Source organism: Vipera berus (genome assembly GCF_964194415.1).
Source record: "Vipera berus genome assembly, chromosome: 6".
Taxonomy (NCBI): domain Eukaryota; kingdom Metazoa; phylum Chordata; class Lepidosauria; order Squamata; family Viperidae; genus Vipera; species Vipera berus.
The window spans coordinates 28,042,858-28,061,844 of NC_138208.1; the positions used below are offsets into that span (position 1 = coordinate 28,042,858).

An 18,987-nucleotide genomic window follows, 5' to 3' on the forward strand; every position below is an offset into this window, starting at 1 on the left:
TTTTAGTACACTTTTTCAGGATAACAATATTAAAATGGGAAACGTTAAACCAGTACAACTAGTAAGAAGGGAATGAAACTTCTGGCTGTAAACTATGAGAAGCCTCCTGCCATCAACATGTTATATAATCACTGATAAAGAATAAGAGATGGCTTGATGCATAAGACTAAATTTGTTTTATTTATAGTAATTAAGATATTTTTTTGTATTCCGTGACCTTTTAGTACTGGCCATGTTCCTTAAAGGTCTTATAATTAGTTTGCTAATTACTTTTGTAATATTTCCTATAGGAATGCTGGGTGTTATGTTTCTAGTGCAGACATGTCAAACACAAGGCCCGGGGGCCGGATCCGGCCCGCAAAGTGGTTTCATGTGGCCCGCAAAGCCATCCTGTAAACAGTGAGGGAATGGCCCCCGCTGCCTTGGCCCCGGCCAGCCAGAAGCCAATGTACAATTTCGTGGTAGTCATCTATGCTGAAATGCATTCAGTCTTAGCTCCACAAGGCCATCTGGAAACAGTGAGGGACCGGCCCATGCCACATCGGCACTGCCCCCTGGGAGCATGCTGGGATGTTATCACCCTTTGTGAGGAATGAAGAAATACACCATCACCTGGAAGTGGCCAGCATATGACCCTGCCTACTTTGGGCAGGCTAGGGCCTGGGCAGCATTGCATTTCTTTTCAGATTCATGCCACTCGGTTCAGCCTCCCGGCGCTGTCAGGAAAGTGCCCCACTGCCTGCCAAAACCAGACAGGCTGGGGGCTAGGCAGCATTGTGCAGGTAACATTGACTCTCATGCTGCTCATGGCATCCCCTCCCCCAGAGCCCACCAAGCTGGATATGTGAAGTAAGTGAGAGCCATGTGCTGGCCACTTCCAGGCGATGGTGCATTTCTTCATTCCTCAAGAAGGATGACACTTCCCCAGCTGCGTTTCTTGCCTATTTTTCTCCCTCCCTCATCTCAAATATTTTCCTACCACTCTGTTCTTGGAAGGAAGGAAGGAGAGGGAGGGTCTGAGGGAAGTCCTGCCTTAGTCCTGCCCTGCTGCCCTTTCACCATCCCCTTGCCCCCTCCTCCTGGCCTATCCTGGGGGGGGGGTGTCTCCGATCCTATTGCTAAGGAAGCTTTGGATACAAAGCCAGGTCTCCTCATATGGAGAGGGAGTGGGCCTCCCTCTTGACTTTGCCCTCATACCCATCATGAGCAACCTGGCTAAGGAGAGCCTGCACAGCAGCAGCAGCCTTGAGGAGGAAGTAAGTGCAGCTGGGCGCCACCTTGGGGAAGTGGAGCTGGGCTGGGCATTTGACCTCCATGCCACCGTCCAACCCCCCCCCCCGAAGGCCTGAGAGGAACAGTGAGGCTCCTCCAGTGGACCATGCCTTGGCACTTGCCCCGGTCCCACCTTCTTCTGCCAGAGACCCTCAGATCTGTCCCACTCCTGCCCAGGCCCCCATTGGCACCATTGGTGGGCCAAGGGCAACTGCAATGCTGATACGGCCCTCAATGAAATTGAGTTTGACACCCCTGTTCTAGTGAATCAGTAATTCTGGATAATGGCTTAGGAGACAAATACTGGACCTAGACCTGGCATGTCATAGGACAAAAGTAAAGAACATCCCTACTGCCAGAGAAACACTGTGTTTCTGGTATGAAGATATGGCTAGAGAAAACTTATTCAGATGCAGAGGTGCCAGTGTCATAAATTAGTTATTCGTGACATCTTGATGATACCTTTATAATCTCCCTTCCTATATATTTGTTCACTGGAAAGTTTGGGGTTCTTGCTACTTCTAGCTGGGGACCTGGTGATCACTGTATTTGCTTTGTACGCCATTAAAAAAACTTTGCTCAAGATTTCCAGCAGTTTCTTAAAGGTGGGCAATCTTATAACACTCTTGACATTTCTGAAAATTTTGAACTTTTGGAAACATTTTTTAAAAGCTAAAACTAATATAAGGTTGCTCAGTTGGCAAGAGTTTTATTCCTTCTGTGCTGAATATCCCAAAAAATATACTCCAGCAAAGGATTTCCTCTGGCAATCTGTTAGTGATAAAAAGTTTATACTTTAAGATGAATCATAAATTAGAATGGATACTTTGATGTAGTACACAAGTTTATAAAACACTCTGATTAAATTAAAAGATATATCTTGAAACACAATCTCAATGGATTACCTTTTTTCAGTAAAAGTAGTCTTTTCTTAGGTTCAAGTGGACTATCAAACAGTGCTGAATTTGGTCAAAAATATGGTTTAGGGTTTCATTATGAAATATCCGTTACTTGTGTAGGGAAAATCAAGACTTTTTTGGTTAAAAAAAAGATGACTTCACAAAGAAATCTACAATTTAAGTTCTTTAACTTTACATTAAGTTCTTTAATGTAATATACTATATATTGTATGAGATATATTGGGTAAATATTTTTGAGATATATTGTGTATTTTTATGGGTAATATCTATGTCAGGGGTCAGCAACTGAAACAGTAAAAGAGCCACTCGGAACCAGTTCCATCACAAAAAAACCCCTGGGAGCTGCAAAATGTGTGCGCACGTGCGCGCACGCACATGCATGCGCAGAACAACAGGCTTGATTAAAGAGTTTTTTTAAAAAATATTTTTTCTGCAGATCTAAGCCCCTTCTACCCTATTTTTAGTTCTTTTGCTGGCTTTTCCCATCATAGCATATAGCCCTAGCCTGTTTTTTTCTCCCAAAATGCTATTCTGTAGATAGATAGATAGATAGATAGATAGATAGATAGATAGATAGATAGATAGATAGAGATAGATAGAGTTCTGACTCTCTTTACATAGAATTTTTTTAAATTGTATTGTGTTGGAAAGAATAAAAAGGATACACAAAGGATAGGGAATGGATGGATGGATGGCTGAATGAATGAATGCATACATGTAAGTCAGAATGTTGGATATGGGGTCAAAAAATTTGAAGTTTCCATATTTAGAAAATCTGGAAAAAAGCAAACGAATTTGCAATGAATGCAAGGTTAAAGACTAAATTACTGCTAATATCCAAATCTACTAAGCATAAAACATCAATGTGCTACTCAAGGCAACATGTGTATAAAAGAGAGTCTGCTTTAGAAAATTTTATGTTAAACATTGCATCTGTTATATGTACTACAAATTTTGTACCAGTTTTGTACCATCCTTGGTCTTGAGAATCTACAAAAGCCAATTATAGGCTAAGTATATTCCAGATTATAGGCTGACTTTAATAAATGTTGATCATTCTTGCTAAGAGATAGATCATGTCCTGCAAAATGCTTTGTCTAACAAATATTAATACAAATAGTGAGACCTATTTGTATTTCTACCCCCAAATTATAGTATCATAATAACATACTGTAATTCATTTTGAAGCCCAAGACCAAGAAGTAAAAAAAAATTCCATGTAATTGTCTGCATCACACTATTAGATTATATATTCTGATGCATTGATCCACAATGCATGTATGATAAAGTCTTTGGGGAATTACAAATTTTAAATAAATGGGAGAACACGGTCAGCAAAAACATTCTTTACTTCAATATTATCCAAACACTTTAGCAGAATAAATCATTTCTGATATAAACAGCTGGGTAAGACTTCCAAGACTTGACAGCACATTTTAAACTGGAAATCTCACTTATCTTTGATTTATATCAACAAAATAGCATTAGGTTGAAGGGATGTAATGCTAACTATGTGGCAATTCTATTATAACTATTCTATAATTTTAATTTGGTTATTAGGTTTTTATAGGGATACTTTTTTATACATTTAATTCTTCTTCCCTCTGAAAATTTCAAAGTAGTCTATGTGGTACTTTCCTACTCTTGAGGAGAATGAAGAGAAAGGCTTTGTTCACACATTGTGCCAACACAACTTATTTTACCAGAGGAAATTACTGGGCTAAACACACTAAGCAAAAATCAAACAACTACACTGTATTTTAGTCTTAAATTTGATCTCAATTCATAAATACCCTAAGATTACACAGAAAGCCCTGAAGTTCAATAAGGATTTAAACCAACACCTCCCTAGTTTACTGTGATAAACTCTTTAATTTGGAGTCTTCTAGTAGTTTAGTCTAGTGGTTAAGGCACCAGATTAGAAGACCACGAGTTCTCACCCCAACTCCACCTCACAGGGTTGTTGTTGTGGGGAAAATAGGAGGAGGAAGGTATGTTGGGTATGTTCACCGCCTTGAGTTATTTGTAAAAATAATAAAAGCATTACAAACAAACAAACAAATAAAATTAAAAATAAAATAGATGATCTATTCCACAGCCAGCATGAAGATGAAAATGGAGTGCAATAATCACTAGAAGATCTTCAGACTGAAGAGGCTGTTTTAGCAACTTCATCACAGAAATACATTTTTCTCTAGTAGTTTGACTAATTCAACTCATCAGATTTGCCAATGTCTATTAATAACAGAAAAGGGACGCGGTGGCTCAGTGGGTTAGGACACTGAGCTTGTCGATCAGAAGGTCGGTAGTTTGGCAGGTCGAATCCTGAGTGCCGCGTAGCAGAGTAAGCGCCTGTTACTTGTCCCAGCTTCTGCCAACCTAGCAGTTTGAAAGCACGTAAAAATGCAAGTAGAAAAATAGGGACCACTACGGTGGGAAGGTAACAGCGTTCCTTGCGCCTTTGGCGTCTAGTCATGCCGGCCACATGACCACGGAGACGTCCTCGGACAAGCGCTGGCTCTTCGGCTTTGAAACGGAGATGAGCACCGGCCCCTAGAGTTGGAAACGACTAGCACGCATGTGCGGGGGAACCTTTACCTATTAATAACAGATTCCTATAATATATAAATTATATACAACCTGAATACGATACACCAACTATGTAAGTTATGTATAATTTTTGCAGTATCAATGCATATTATGAAATAACCTGGACATTTAAAATGCTAATCATACTATAAAATATATTAAAATATATTAAAATGCTAATCATACTATAAGGGATGCGGTGGCTCAGTGGGTTAGGACGCTGAGCTTGTCGATCGGAAGGTTGGCAGTTTGGCGGGTCAAATCCCAAGTGCCGCGTAACAGAGTGAGCGCCTGTTACTCGTCCCAGCTTCTGCCAACCTAGCAGTTTGAAAGCACGTAAAAATGCAAGTAGAAAAATAGGGACCATGACAGTGGGAAGGTAACAGCATTCCGTGTGCCTTTGGCGTCCAGTCATGCCGGCCACATGACCACGGAGACGTCCTCGGACAAGCGCTGGCTCTTTGGCTTTGAAACGGAGATGAGCACCGGCCCCTAGAGTCAGAAATGACTAGCATGCATGTGCGGGGGAACCTTTACCTTACCTTTTACTATAATAAATTATAGGAAGTAAAAAAATACACTTTAACTAGAGCCAATAAACTTGTAAAAACCATTTGTTTGGGCAAAAGATTTTAAACTGCAGCAGCAGTTTTCATTTGCAGCCCACATCCTGATCTCAGTGCTTCTTTGTTTCCCACTATTGAATTGGGGCATGTTATTTTTACAGTGTCTTTTGTTCATTTTTGCTATAAAACACTAAAAGCTAGTGTTGCATTGGGGTCATGATTTACCTTTTTTAAAAATAGATGCAGTGAATTCTGGTATTTTAATGAGGGCGGTTTCAAACATGAGCATTCTTGCATGAAAATTGAAGTTTAGACTCTCAGCCAAGAACTGTGGTAGAAAACAGGGTTTTGATGTAAAAGCATGTTTCTAGCTAAACAGATACCATACTGGTGGCAGTGCATATAACCAAAGTATATGGTTAGCAGAATATCTGCAGCTGTGCACAATTTTGTCATAAATATCATCACCTCACCCTGAAGAAAATCAATTAACAAGGCATTTTGATTGGCAGTATACAGTTTTAGTTATCACACTGCAGTGCACACTGCTAAATAAATGAGATTATTATCCCTCATGTACTGTAATATTATATGATGGACAGTTTATTTGTGAGCATGCAACTTACTTATTTATCAGGAGCATTTGTAGACTATCAACTCTGCATAGATTTCTGCATTCAAAAACCGAGAGTAAAAAGCCATAAAAACATAAAACAATTACTAATTTACAGCATGCAGCATCCATATGGGGCCATCACCTATTTAAATTCGGATAGATCTCAACATACTGGCAATTGGGACTGGATTTTCTGTCACTACGTGATGTGGTCATAAAGTGCAACCACATTGATGGCAAATCCTGTAGTCCTGGTTACCTCCATTCTCTGAATCCTACAGTTGTTAGGGAGGCAACTTCCAGCTGGCTTCCCACAACCAAAGTCCCCAGTCTGCAGGCAAGTACATGGCTGCTGTGGATGGGAGACGGAGTCAGGGGATGGGCAGGGGTACAGAAGGGAGAGTCAAGGAAAATGCATTCTTCTTATTATCTGATCTTTCCCATTTCTCGACATCATTCCCACATACCATTATAACCAATAGGGAAGGTTCCAATTGTCAATAACATGACCATGAGGTGCTTGGTAACTAGTTGTAAGAACAAACAGGTTGTCAACCACCCTGATCACAATCACGTGGGTGGGGGTAAGGTACTGCAGTGGCTAGAACTCTGAGCACCAGTCCTAGCCACCATTCTTCCCTGTGACAGGGAACAGCTACAGAAAATCCCCAAACTACCATAAGTATGACCATGACAATATCTGATATTAATTAATGATAACATCATTAGGTCCATGGTTGCCATGGTGGCCGTGAATTCCTGAGCTACCTCTTCCTCTAGAGAAGACAAATTGGATTTCTACTGCCAAACAGTCGCAGCATGAAGCACTCCAAGAAAGGAAGATGCTTTGCAGCAGGAAGGCTGATACAATAGCTCCTATGCCATCTGATCTGATCCTTGACCTAACTTCATAGTATCTCACATTTAATTCTTTGAAGAGCAATGCCTCTGAAAACCACTTTCATAAGAATATAGCCACATCCCACCCTTCCTGGGAATGCAGCTGGTGACATATTCAAAACAAAGATGGCTCATTTCCAAGAGTGAAATCCGCTTTGTGTTTGACTAGGTCTTGATGATGTGCATCAAGTCAGCCCTCTTTTCTTTAGACTAGCTAAACTCAAGTCCTGCAGCCGTTCTTCATATATTTTAGTCTCCAGGCCTTTGATCATCTTAGTTGCTCTTCTCTGAATTTTTTCCAAACTCTCAACATCTTTTTTGTGATATGGTGACCACAACCAAAGTCCCCAGTCTGCAGGCAAGTACATGGCTGCTGTGGATGGGAGACGGAGTCAGGGGATGGGCAGGGGTACAGAAGGGAGAGTCAAGGAAAATGCATTCTTCTTATTATCTGATCTTTCCCATTTCTCGACATCATTCCCACATACCATTATAACCAATAGGGAAGGTTCCAATTGTCAATAACATGACCATGAGGTGCTTGGTAACTAGTTGTAAGAACAAACAGGTTGTCAACCACCCTGATCACAATCACGTGGGTGGGGGTAAGGTACTGCAGTGGCTAGAACTCTGAGCACCAGTCCTAGCCACCATTCTTCCCTGTGACAGGGAACAGCTACAGAAAATCCCCAAACTACCATAAGTATGACCATGACAATATCTGATATTAATTAATGATAACATCATTAGGTCCATGGTTGCCATGGTGGCCGTGAATTCCTGAGCTACCTCTTCCTCTAGAGAAGACAAATTGGATTTCTACTGCCAAACAGTCGCAGCATGAAGCACTCCAAGAAAGGAAGATGCTTTGCAGCAGGAAGGCTGATACAATAGCTCCTATGCCATCTGATCTGATCCTTGACCTAACTTCATAGTATCTCACATTTAATTCTTTGAAGAGCAATGCCTCTGAAAACCACTTTCATAAGAATATAGCCACATCCCACCCTTCCTGGGAATGCAGCTGGTGACATATTCAAAACAAAGATGGCTCATTTCCAAGAGTGAAATCCGCTTTGTGTTTGACTAGGTCTTGATGATGTGCATCAAGTCAGCCCTCTTTTCTTTAGACTAGCTAAACTCAAGTCCTGCAGCCGTTCTTCATATATTTTAGTCTCCAGGCCTTTGATCATCTTAGTTGCTCTTCTCTGAATTTTTTCCAAACTCTCAACATCTTTTTTGTGATATGGTGACCAAAATTGGCTGCAGTATTCCAGGTGTGGTCTTACTAGGGTTTTATAAAGTGGTACTTATACCTCGCATGAGCTTGATTCTATGCCTCTGTTTATACAACCCAGGTTTGTATTAGCTTTTTTGGCTGCTGCTGCACACTGCTGGCTCATGGTTAAGTGATTGTCCTCTAGGACAGGGCTTTTCAACTGGTGGTACACGGACCACCAGTGGTACTTTGCCATGTGGCAGGTGGTACATGACTGCTAGCCAAATGTAGCAGGGGAGGGGAATGAGCCAAAGCGACCCAAGCCTGAGGGAGAGGCAGCTGCAGGACTGTCTGGGCTGGCAGACACCCCAGGAGCTGGCAGGGCTCCAGACGATTGGCTCCAGCTGATGGTGCTTCTGGAAGCAGCGTGGAGCTGGAGGTGAAATGAAGAAAAGGGGGGGAGGAGAGAAGAGGCTATAAAAGGAGGTGGTTTGGGCAGGAAAGGGGGAAAAAGACAACAGGGAAAGAGAAGGAGAGGTCAGCCAGCAGAGGAAAAAGGGACAGAGAGGAAACAGCAGCTGTTGCTGGAAGAAAAGGTCCTCTTGTTCGTTTTCTCCAGCCAGAAGAATGCGATCAGTGCTGATGAAATGAAAAGCTGGCATGTCGGAAAGGAGGATTTTTGTACAGTTTTTACAGTGTTTTGTAATTCAGAGGCTCCTTCGTGTGCTTTGGTTATTGGAATATTTTAGTCTGTATTTTAGGCTAGCAATGAATCCAAAGCATTGACTTCCATAGGTTTAATCCCTTTAAACAAATGTAATTAGTTTTACCCCTTTATCTTGAGTCTGTCTATGGCTTTTAGAAAATTTTCTTTGAAGGTAAATAGGCTTAATTCAAAGCTAAAGCTTTTCTCAATTGCCGGAGCCTTTCAGTCTTGGATTGCAAAATTGTGATATGTGAACGCCTGTGGCAGCTTAAAGACCCCCCCCTGAATTTATGTGTTTCTTATTTTGTGAGCCTATCTTGCTTTGCACTTGATTCCTGTGTCTTTAAGGGTACAGGGAAGGGATTGGGGGTGGGGTGGGGGTGCATTCTTACTACACTGTGGAAGGAGAGCTAAGAAGGGCCGACCAGCTAGCTCAGGGGTCCAGAAACTTAGCAATTTTAAAACCTGTGGACTTCAACTCCCAGAATTCCTCATCCAGCCATGATGACTGAGGAATTCTGGGAGTTGAAGTCCACAGGTCTTAAAAGGCCAAGTTTGAAGACCCTGAGCTTGCTGGTAGTTGTGCATATTAATAAACATGGATAAATTCATCATACATTTGTCAGTGCAAAGAGAAAGTGATTCAGCAGAGGAACAGCCACCAAAAATTTCTTTTCCTTTTTTCTACAGTTTGTAATATTTCATTAGATTATAGAATAAAATACAAAAATACAAAAGCAAATAGTAGGACACTGGGGAGGAAAAAGGGGGGGAGTGAGGGGGAGAAGGGAAGAAGAACAGACTTCCTCTGTTGCAGTAGAAGGAAGCATTAACATTGAACCTCAACTTTTTACTTTTCCATAATATTACAAACTAGCCATTTCTATAACAACAAATGAATCTAATCAGTAAAATCCAAAATCCCCCCTCCCCTTTTTTTAGTCATCAAGTTTTTGTCACCTTGCTAAGCACTGGTGGTACTCAAATATTGTCATGTCCTAAAAGTGTACAATCTGTGAAAAGGTGAAAAGCCGTGCTCTAGGACTCCAAGTTCCCTCTCATGGTTACTGTTTTTAAGCCAGGTCTTGCCCAATCTGTACTTGTACCTTTGATTTTTCCTGCCTAAATGTTTGTCTTCTGGGGTATTGGCTACTCCTGTCAGTTTGGTGTCATCTGCAAATTTAATGAGTTCCTTTTCAGTTCCCTCATCTAAGTCATTGATGAAGATATTGAAGAGTACTGGGCCTAAGACAGAACCTTGTGGTACCCCACTGCTTACTTCTCTCCATGTAGATGTAGTGCCGTTGAGGACTACTCACTGAGTACAGTTTGCCAGCCAGCTACAGATCAATCTGATGATGCTGTTGTCTATTCCACCTTTTTCTAGCTTACCAAGGAGTAGGTTGTGGTTACTTTATCAAATGCCTTACTGAAGTCTAAGTATACTACGTCCACAGTATTTTGCTGTTCTATTAGTTTAGTCACTTTGTCAAAGAATGAAATAAGATTGGTTTGGCAGGATCTGTTTCTAACAAACCTGTGCTGGCTACTAGTTATAACTTTGTTTGCCTCTAGTTGTTCGCAAATCTGTTTTTTGATTATCTTTTCTAGGATCTTCCCAGGTATTAATGTTAAACTGATTGGCTGTCATTTCCTGGGTTCTTGACTTGCAATCATTCATTTAATGACTGTCTGAAAAAAAGTCTGGTCCTTGCACTTATCAATGTCACACCATCCCATGGTTATGTGATTGCAATTTAGATGCTTGGCAACTAGGTCACATTTATGGCTGTTGCAGTGTCCTGCACTCACTTGATTGCCTTTTGTGACCTTTTTTGCCAGTTTCCACAAAAACACCCTTTTTGAAGAATGGATCCACACTTACGACTGCAGATTAACAATGACCATCATAAAATGGTTGTATGATCAGGTCCAACTTGGTCCCAATTCTAATCGTAAGTCAAGGATTACCTATATAACATAAAACTGCCACATGCTGCTACTTTCTATGAGAAAGATTTGAAAAATTTGAGTAAATCCCTAACATTTGGACAAAAATACATGGGTATTTCTCATTATAGAGTGCATGCTCTGTAATATCCATTTCCATCTAAATGAATGGCATTAAGAAATAATAATTGAGCTAGTTCCAAAGTATTAACGTGTTTATTTCAAAATAAGTATTTTTAGAAAGCACTTTTGATGTATTCTTGGAATTGGCTGAAGGAGCTTCTACAAAAGTGGAGTGGAATATTACCACTCATATTTTTTTTGCTCTCTCCCTACCAATATAACACTTACAGTTGCAAGAAAAAGTATGTGAACCCTTTGGGATTACGTGGAGTTTTGCATGAATTGGCCATAAAATGTGCTCTAAACGTCATGTAAGTCACAACAATAGAAAAACACAGTCTGCTTAAAATAATACTACACAAACATTGGCTGTTGTCATGTTTTAATTGAACATAAGATGGAAACATTCACAGTGCAGGGTGGAAAAAGTATGTGAACCCCTAGCCTAATGACTTCTCCAAGAGCTAATTGGAGCCAGGAGTGAGCCAACCTTGACTCCAACCACTGTGATGATATTGGATGTGTTGCTGACAGCTGTCCTGCCCTTTAAAAACACACACCTGTTTTGGGTTTACTGGTCTCAAGAAGCACTGTCTCATGTGAACCATGCCTCGCAGAAAAGAGCTCTCAGAAGACCTATGATCAAGAATTGTTGACTTGCATGAAGCTGGAAAGGGTTACAAAAGTATCTCCAAAAGCCTTGATGTTCATGTGTCCACGGTAAGACAGACTGTCTACAAATGGTACAAATGGAGAAAGTTTAGTACTGTTGCTACTCTCCCTAGGCGTGGTCGTCCTGTAAAAATGACTGCAAGAGCACAGCGCATAATGCTGCATGAGGTAAAGAAGAATCCTAGAGTGTCAGCTAAAGACCTACAGAAATCTCTGGCACATGCTAACATTTTTGTTGACACATATACAATAAGGAAAACATTAAACAAGAATGGAGTACATGGGAGGACACCACGGAGGAAGCCATTGCTGTTCAAAAAAAATATTGCAGCACGTTTGAAGTTTGCAAAAGAGCACCTGGATGTTCCACAGCACTACTGGCAAAATATACTGTGGACAGATGAAACCAAAATTGTGTTGTTTGGGAAAAACACACAACACTATGTGTGGAGAAAAAAAGGCACAGCACACCAACATCAAAACCTCATCCCCACTGTAAAACATGGCGGAGGGAGCATCATGGCTTGGAGCTGCTTTGCTGCCTCAGGGCCTGGACGGATTGTTGTCATTGATGGGAAAATGAATTCCAGAGTTTATCAGGACATTTTGCAGGAAAACATACGACCAACTGAAGCTCCGCAGAGGATGGGTGATGCAACAGGACAATGACCCAAAGCGTACAAGTAATTCAACAAAACAATGGCTTCAACAGAACAGAATACGCCTTCTGGAGTGGCCCAGTCAGAGTCCTGACCTCAACCTGATTGAAATGCTGTGGCATGACCTTAAGAGAGCGATTCACACCAGACATCCCAAGAATATTGCTACACTGAAACAGTTTTGTGCAGAGGAGTGGTCCAAAATTACTCCAGATCGTTGTGCAGGTCTGATCTGCAACTACAGGAAATGTTTGGTTGAGGTTATTGCTGCCAAAGGAGGGTCAACCAGTTATTAAGTCCTAAGGTTAACATACTTTTTCCACCCTGCACTGTGAATGTTTCCATCTTATGTTCAATTAAAACATGACAACAGCTAATGTTTGTGTAGTATTATTTTAAGCAGACTGTGTTTTTCTATTGTTGTGACTTACATGACGTTTAGAGTGCATTTTATGGCCAATTCATGCAAAACTCCATGTAATCCCAAAGGGTTCACATACTTTTTCTTGCAACTGTATATACAATGACATCATCAGATGAAGTGCACAAAAACAAAACTGACTATGCTGTTAGTATAAAAAAATGAAAACCTTGGTTGTGGCCAGGGTTTGAGTGTGGAAGAGATCATGAAGCACTCATAAGCAAATCCCATGCTAAGCTAAAATAGAAGAACAAAGTCAATCAGTTTTCACAATATGATCTTAGGCATATTTCTTCTGCATCCCATTTTCAAGGAGAACATCAGGAATCACTCTGAGAACCAGAGGAACTTTACATTGAAATTAAAGATGCTGTCAAGGATAAATATGAAAAGACACTGTCAAAGACCCAGAAGAAATCAAACTGGATGTCAGAATAAATAGTGGAAATGGCCAAGATAAGGGAAGCTAAAAACCAAGAAAGACAAAAGAATTTAACAGAGACATCAGAGAGCTGCTAAAAGAGGCAAGAGGTAGTATTACAATTTATGTAAAGGCATCAAAGATAGAAACTAGTGTGGAAAAACAAGATCATTCCTCCAAAACATCTCTGAACTCAGGAAGAGGTTCCAATTTCAAATTGGTAGGTAAAAGATGCCAGTGGATAGATAACAACAGAAGTTCCAAGAAAGATTGAAGGGTTATATTAAATTTCCATTCAGTAGAGATGTCAACTTCCAAAATAACTTAAAAGATGTTCCATAGTTACAAGAACCTTTTGTACTAGAAAAAGAAATTACATCAGCATTCTGTGATTACCAAGTCAGAGGTTTGTAGGAATGGATGGAATATCTCATAGTAATATGACAAGCAACAAAAGGCAGCAAATATGAAGAATGATTCAATGCCCTACAGAATGAAATCTATATACCAATGCCAAAGAAAGAAGGTTCACTAGTGAGCAAACTATCACACAGTAATTTTAATTTCATATGCTAGCCAAATAATACTTTGAATCATCCAACACAGATTGAACCCTACATGGAAAGATAGCTGCTAAATATTCAAGCTGGCTTCAGAGAAGGATAGGAAACAAAGAACGTTATTGCTGATACATCCTAGATAACTGTGAAAGTTAAAAAAAGAAGTCAATATGTGCTTCACTGATTATAGAAAGGTCTTTGAAAATGGGAATCCTCGAACTTCTTACTCTCCTCGCGGCACATTTATTGATTGCCAGTTTCTTCCATGTTAATCAGTCTTAAAGACAAGAGCTGTCTAAAACTGCACTCTCAAATCTAAGGCTAGGCTCTTTGCTGTACTAGTTGTCATTAATTGGGTCTTTTTTTGTATTAAACTTAGCCCGCTCCCCATCCATTTCCTTGTGTTGCTTTCCATTTAATACTGAATGGCCTCCTGTCCCAGCACGGCTTCATGAGAGTGGGAGGACAGCCAGGCAGAGCCCCCGCCTGGCAAGTGCAGGCACCTGGCAGTGCTGCCCAGCCCTACAGGAGGAATGGGGAGTTGGCCTGCTGAGGTCTCGTGGGACTTGTTGCTCCCAGACTGGCCCCCATTCCCATGTCTGGCAGGCAGTATGCAAGGAAGAGAAAGCACAAGCAGCCCCAAACCAGACTGCCAGCCAATGCTACGGAGAGTGCAGATTTGGCATGCTGTTGCTGCCACCACCGCTGTTGCCATGGAGCAAACCTGACTCCTCCATGGAGTCAGGGGCCATAGAGTGGCTTGGCCTGCTAAACCTCACTTGGACAGAACTTCAGCATCCAGCATATACCAGGCTGAAGAGCCAATCATCAAACCAGGCTAAGCCCTCCAATAAGCCAAAAACCTCTCCTTTCAGAGTGGTGTGTGTGTGTTCTGCTGCTGAGAAAGTAAACAAGCAAAACTTTTGCAGCTCAGTGAACTCACAGCATTGAGATGCCACACCTGGCAACTGAAACTCAGGCAGCTGCTTCTTCAAAGTCAACTCCGCAAGAAAACAGTCCCGGAGAAGAACAAGCAATGAGAAAGAAAGACTGCCCCTCATGGATGGAAATGAGGAGGTGGTAGCCGAAGGTAAGGGGTGGTGTTAGGCTTGCATGCTGGGAAGGCAGGGAGAGAACTGAATCACTGAGGCTTTGAGGCAGAATTGGAAAGAAGTGCAGGGAGCTTGGGCCGGGCTGAAGGAAAAGGGGAACAATTCCTGAATTAGACCCTTTCTAGTCAAGAGACAGTGTAAAAGCTAAAACCACATTCACTGGTCACTTTGAACTAAATGGCTGTGGTAACTGTATCTTCTACCTCTTTTGTACCATGCAAAACTCTGTAGTTCCTGTCCCTCCCCTCGCCAGCCCCGCCCGGGCTCCCTCATGTCCCATGTGAGTGACATCAAGCTGGCCACGCCACCCCGCAGGCAACCACAATGCTAGGGCTTACTTTTGGGGTAGGGCTTATATTAGGCCCACCCCCAAAAATCAAGCTAGGTCTTATTTTTGGGGTAGGGCTTATTTTTGGGAAAACAAGGTATATGAAGATCAGAATAGGGCTGACATTTTTCCCCCCATAAAGCTCTACAGAAATCAAAGTTAAACATTAAAGAAGTCTAATAGAAAAAAGTTGACTCTTTTGTATGTTGGTGGTGGAGAGAGACTTGATAATACCATAAATAGAAATAAAATGAATAAATGGATCATAAAATAAATCATTCTATACATCATTAAGGCCCAAATGATCTGGCTGATATTATATTTTGAATGTATCATGCAAAATTTTAGCTCCCTTGTGAAGTCCATATAGCTAGGAAATGCAAAGGGAAAGAGAATAGGATGGACTTGGTTATAATGGCAATGGGTAAACCTTTGGAAAACCTGAAGGGGCAGATTGGGAATCAAGAAATTGTGGAGAAGATCTATGTGGTCTCAAAGAAATCACATTGAGTTGACAACATATAATTATCTTAGTCTATAGTAAATTTGACTAAGGGAAGTTAATCAGTCTTATGCCTCCACTCTTATATCTACTTATCTTGGAATAACACCATTTTACATTTTGGGACCTATCTTTGGGAAAACGCAAACGTTATCTAATGTTATATCGACATTATTAAAGTACTTAATAAGAAATGCTGCAGATTAAGAATTCATGTTCAGGGAACTGATATTGTTCATAAATGATTATCTAACTCTTTACTGACACAATCATCTATATTGTTTAAATATTTATTTTTGTGTGTGGATGAGAATCTATTTGAAGATTCGACACAAACTTGTTTACTGAAATCATAGAAACCGGTCACATCAAGGCCAATGTTTTTGAATGTTTAATGTCCCAAACTATACAGTTGAAAACAGATTAGGTTTATCACACTAGAGAAAGATTGTTATTGTAGTCATGTTCTCATATAGCCTGATTTCCTTTTATAACAATTAAAAGGGGTCAAAATAGGCTTTGATCATAAAATAGTCGTGAGTAACTCCTACAAATCTACATTTGGGGAGGAGAAGAAGACACCAAATTTACAATTCTGCCAAACAATTAATTTTGCCAGATTAAAAGGGGTTCATCCATAAACTCTGAGATACTCTGAGATGATGATGATGATGACAACGACAACAACATTAAAATGTTTGGAGAACCTTGCAAGTTGGACCTAAATTTTCAAAAAGCTACAGAGGAATTTCCAAAAAAGTAATGGAACTAGCAAAAGTTTCTCTGACCAGCACTTTTCCACTTCCTTGAATATACATGTAACTCACAGACTTCCGGACATTCACTGCACTTATCAAAGAAACATTGCATTTGAAGAGGAAAACCATGATAGGTCACTGTCCACATGGCTGCAAGAGATAACGTTTAGGACAAATGTGTGGGTCTGATTGTATCTAAAACATTTAGTGCTAAACTACCTAATGAAAATAATTTGCAGCTGGCAAATATTACTGAGCCTTGTAAATCTCTACACAAAACCCCTCACGTATCCCTCTCTCTCTGTGTATATGTATGCAAGTAGATGTGCTTGTGTACACACACACACACACACACACCTCTTCCTCTCCCTCTTCCAAGTTCTACCAAGTTAGCAATACTGCTCTATAGTTCAGTGGCTAACAAAAAAGACAAGAGTCTGTTTGAATTCCTTTATCTTTTAGAATTGGATGTAAAGTTGTACAGGCAACTCTCAGTATCAGGAAACTGAAGCAGCATCAGGAACTGATTCAAGGGATTAAGATAGAAAGAATAAACTGAAGCCATGAAAATCTTGCACAAGGAATCCTTGTGTATTCTTTCTGAGTGGATGGATCCAGTTGATTTAATATTAACCAACAGGAAGACATGCAATGGTGGCTGGGGAATTCTGGGAGTTAAAGTTCATCTATCTTAAAATTGTCAAGGTTGAGAAACAGTGTTCTAAGAGCTCAACACACTGAGCAGCCATATCTAAATATTCTTGATCCCAGTCATCGTGTGGCTCCTTGCAATGGTTTTGCTTAACTGATAAGGACACATTACATTGATGAGTAGGATTTTTAAACCAAGGTTTGAGTGATATAATTTGCATATAACACATTTAGCCTTATAGATTCAAGTATTGTACGCACATCACACTAAGCTAAAGGAACAAACCATAATATTAAATTGAATTTGGAAGGTCACAGCAGAGAAGATGGACTATCCTACATCCAAGATCCAATTTTACTCTCTAGTTTTCATTATGTGGACTTTTCTTTGCTGAGTAATGGTTTACTGTTAAAATGAAGGTTAGAGCACCAGCATAGACATCAACATCTCCCAAAAATGTTTTATAGACATCTTATTACATCACCAATCTTTTTCCAGTCCTTTAAATCCCATTTCTACGAACAAAGAGACTATGCTAGCGTCAGTTGATGGGCAGTGTTAAATCAGAAGCAAGCACAGCAGTCATAAACACATTAAACACGCACACTTGAGGATAGAGTTTGATTCAGGAGGTATATGTCAATGCTTTCTTTCACTTATTCTTCTGTAAATAAAGTAAGTAAATAAATTTCCTTGCAACTGAGTGTGATGCCTGGTGCATCTCATTTCTTAATGACAGTACAGAAACCACTGCCTTCTTCCAGGATAGTTTGTTTGACTTCTCAGTTTAGCCTAAAGCCCTGAAATTTGTAAGGACAGGTTCTTTTATTTTCTTTTTGTGATCAGCCAAAATTGCCTATATCAGGGGTCTTCAAACTTGGCCCTTTTATGACTTGTGGACTTCAACTCCCAGAAATCCTCAGCCAGCGTGCCTGACTGAGGAATTCTGGGAGTTGAAGTCCACAAGTCATAAAAGGGCCAAGTTTGAAGACCCCTCGCCTATATGCTGTCATTTCATGGTAAAATGGGGCAATATTCACTTAACAACTGTCTTGCTTAGCAACAGAAATTTTGGGCTTAATTATGGTTGTAAATAGAGGACTACCTGTAATTCAATGTTGCTGGCTTAGATATACAGTATACAAGGGATGATGCATCTCTGAATTCTATCATTAAAACCAACATTTCAGAATACAAAACCTGACTGGAGGGGGAAGCCAGGTAGGGAACTATGTCTTTCACATACAGCAGGGGTGTCAAACTGCCGGCCCGCAGGCTGGTTGCATCATGCAGAGGCTGTGCCCATGATATGTCACGACATATCACGTGACACGGCAAGTTTGACAGTCATGACATAGAAGATTATACCTTATTTGCTGCAAGGTATGCCCCATCAATGATAGCGCAGCAGTATTCTAACACTGGTACAATGCAAGCAGCAAATAAAAAGCTTGTTCTATTATTATGGGAAGCTGAGTTTTCCCCCATCCTGTGCTGCTGTGTCAGATGGAATGCACATTCCAGCATGTTTCTCCAGTGTACTGTTTTTCATTGGAAACACTGCCTGCCTGCCACATCCATGCCTGCCCAGCTCATGATTCTTAGTTATTTATGTCATCTATGAATATAATTAAGATTTAATTTGATTTGATTGTCATGCAATCAGTGGCAGCAGGAGCCTGAAAGTTTTTGTGATGTGCTGTAGATGAGGAGAAAGGGAAGGAAAAGCAGGCTGGACTTATGGTGCATTGCAAAGGAGTTTGAAATTGAATGGGCTTTTGGTGCAGAAGATAAGTTTTATCAGCCCATCTGTAAAGCCAGAGCTACAGAAGTCCAACTAATGTATTATTTTCCAATAAATTATCTTGAGGAAATGCCCATCAGTTAAATGCAAAGGCTAACATTGAGGGTACCCCCATCAGTAATTCCAACAGTAATAATAAACCAATTTCACATTCCCAATGTATTTGAAACTGTAGTTCTAGGCATTATTTTAATGTGAATAATGCCTTCAGTTGAACCAGTCAACCTGACTTTACTC

At 40.6% G+C, this 18,987-nt stretch overlaps 1 protein-coding gene across 2 annotated transcripts in view; it reads right to left on the minus strand.

The window, feature by feature from the left end:
- Positions 1 to 18,987, minus strand: part of CAV1 (caveolin 1) — a 42,228-nt gene that overhangs the window by 11,356 nt on the left and 11,885 nt on the right. The gene's annotated exons all lie outside the window — the stretch shown is intronic.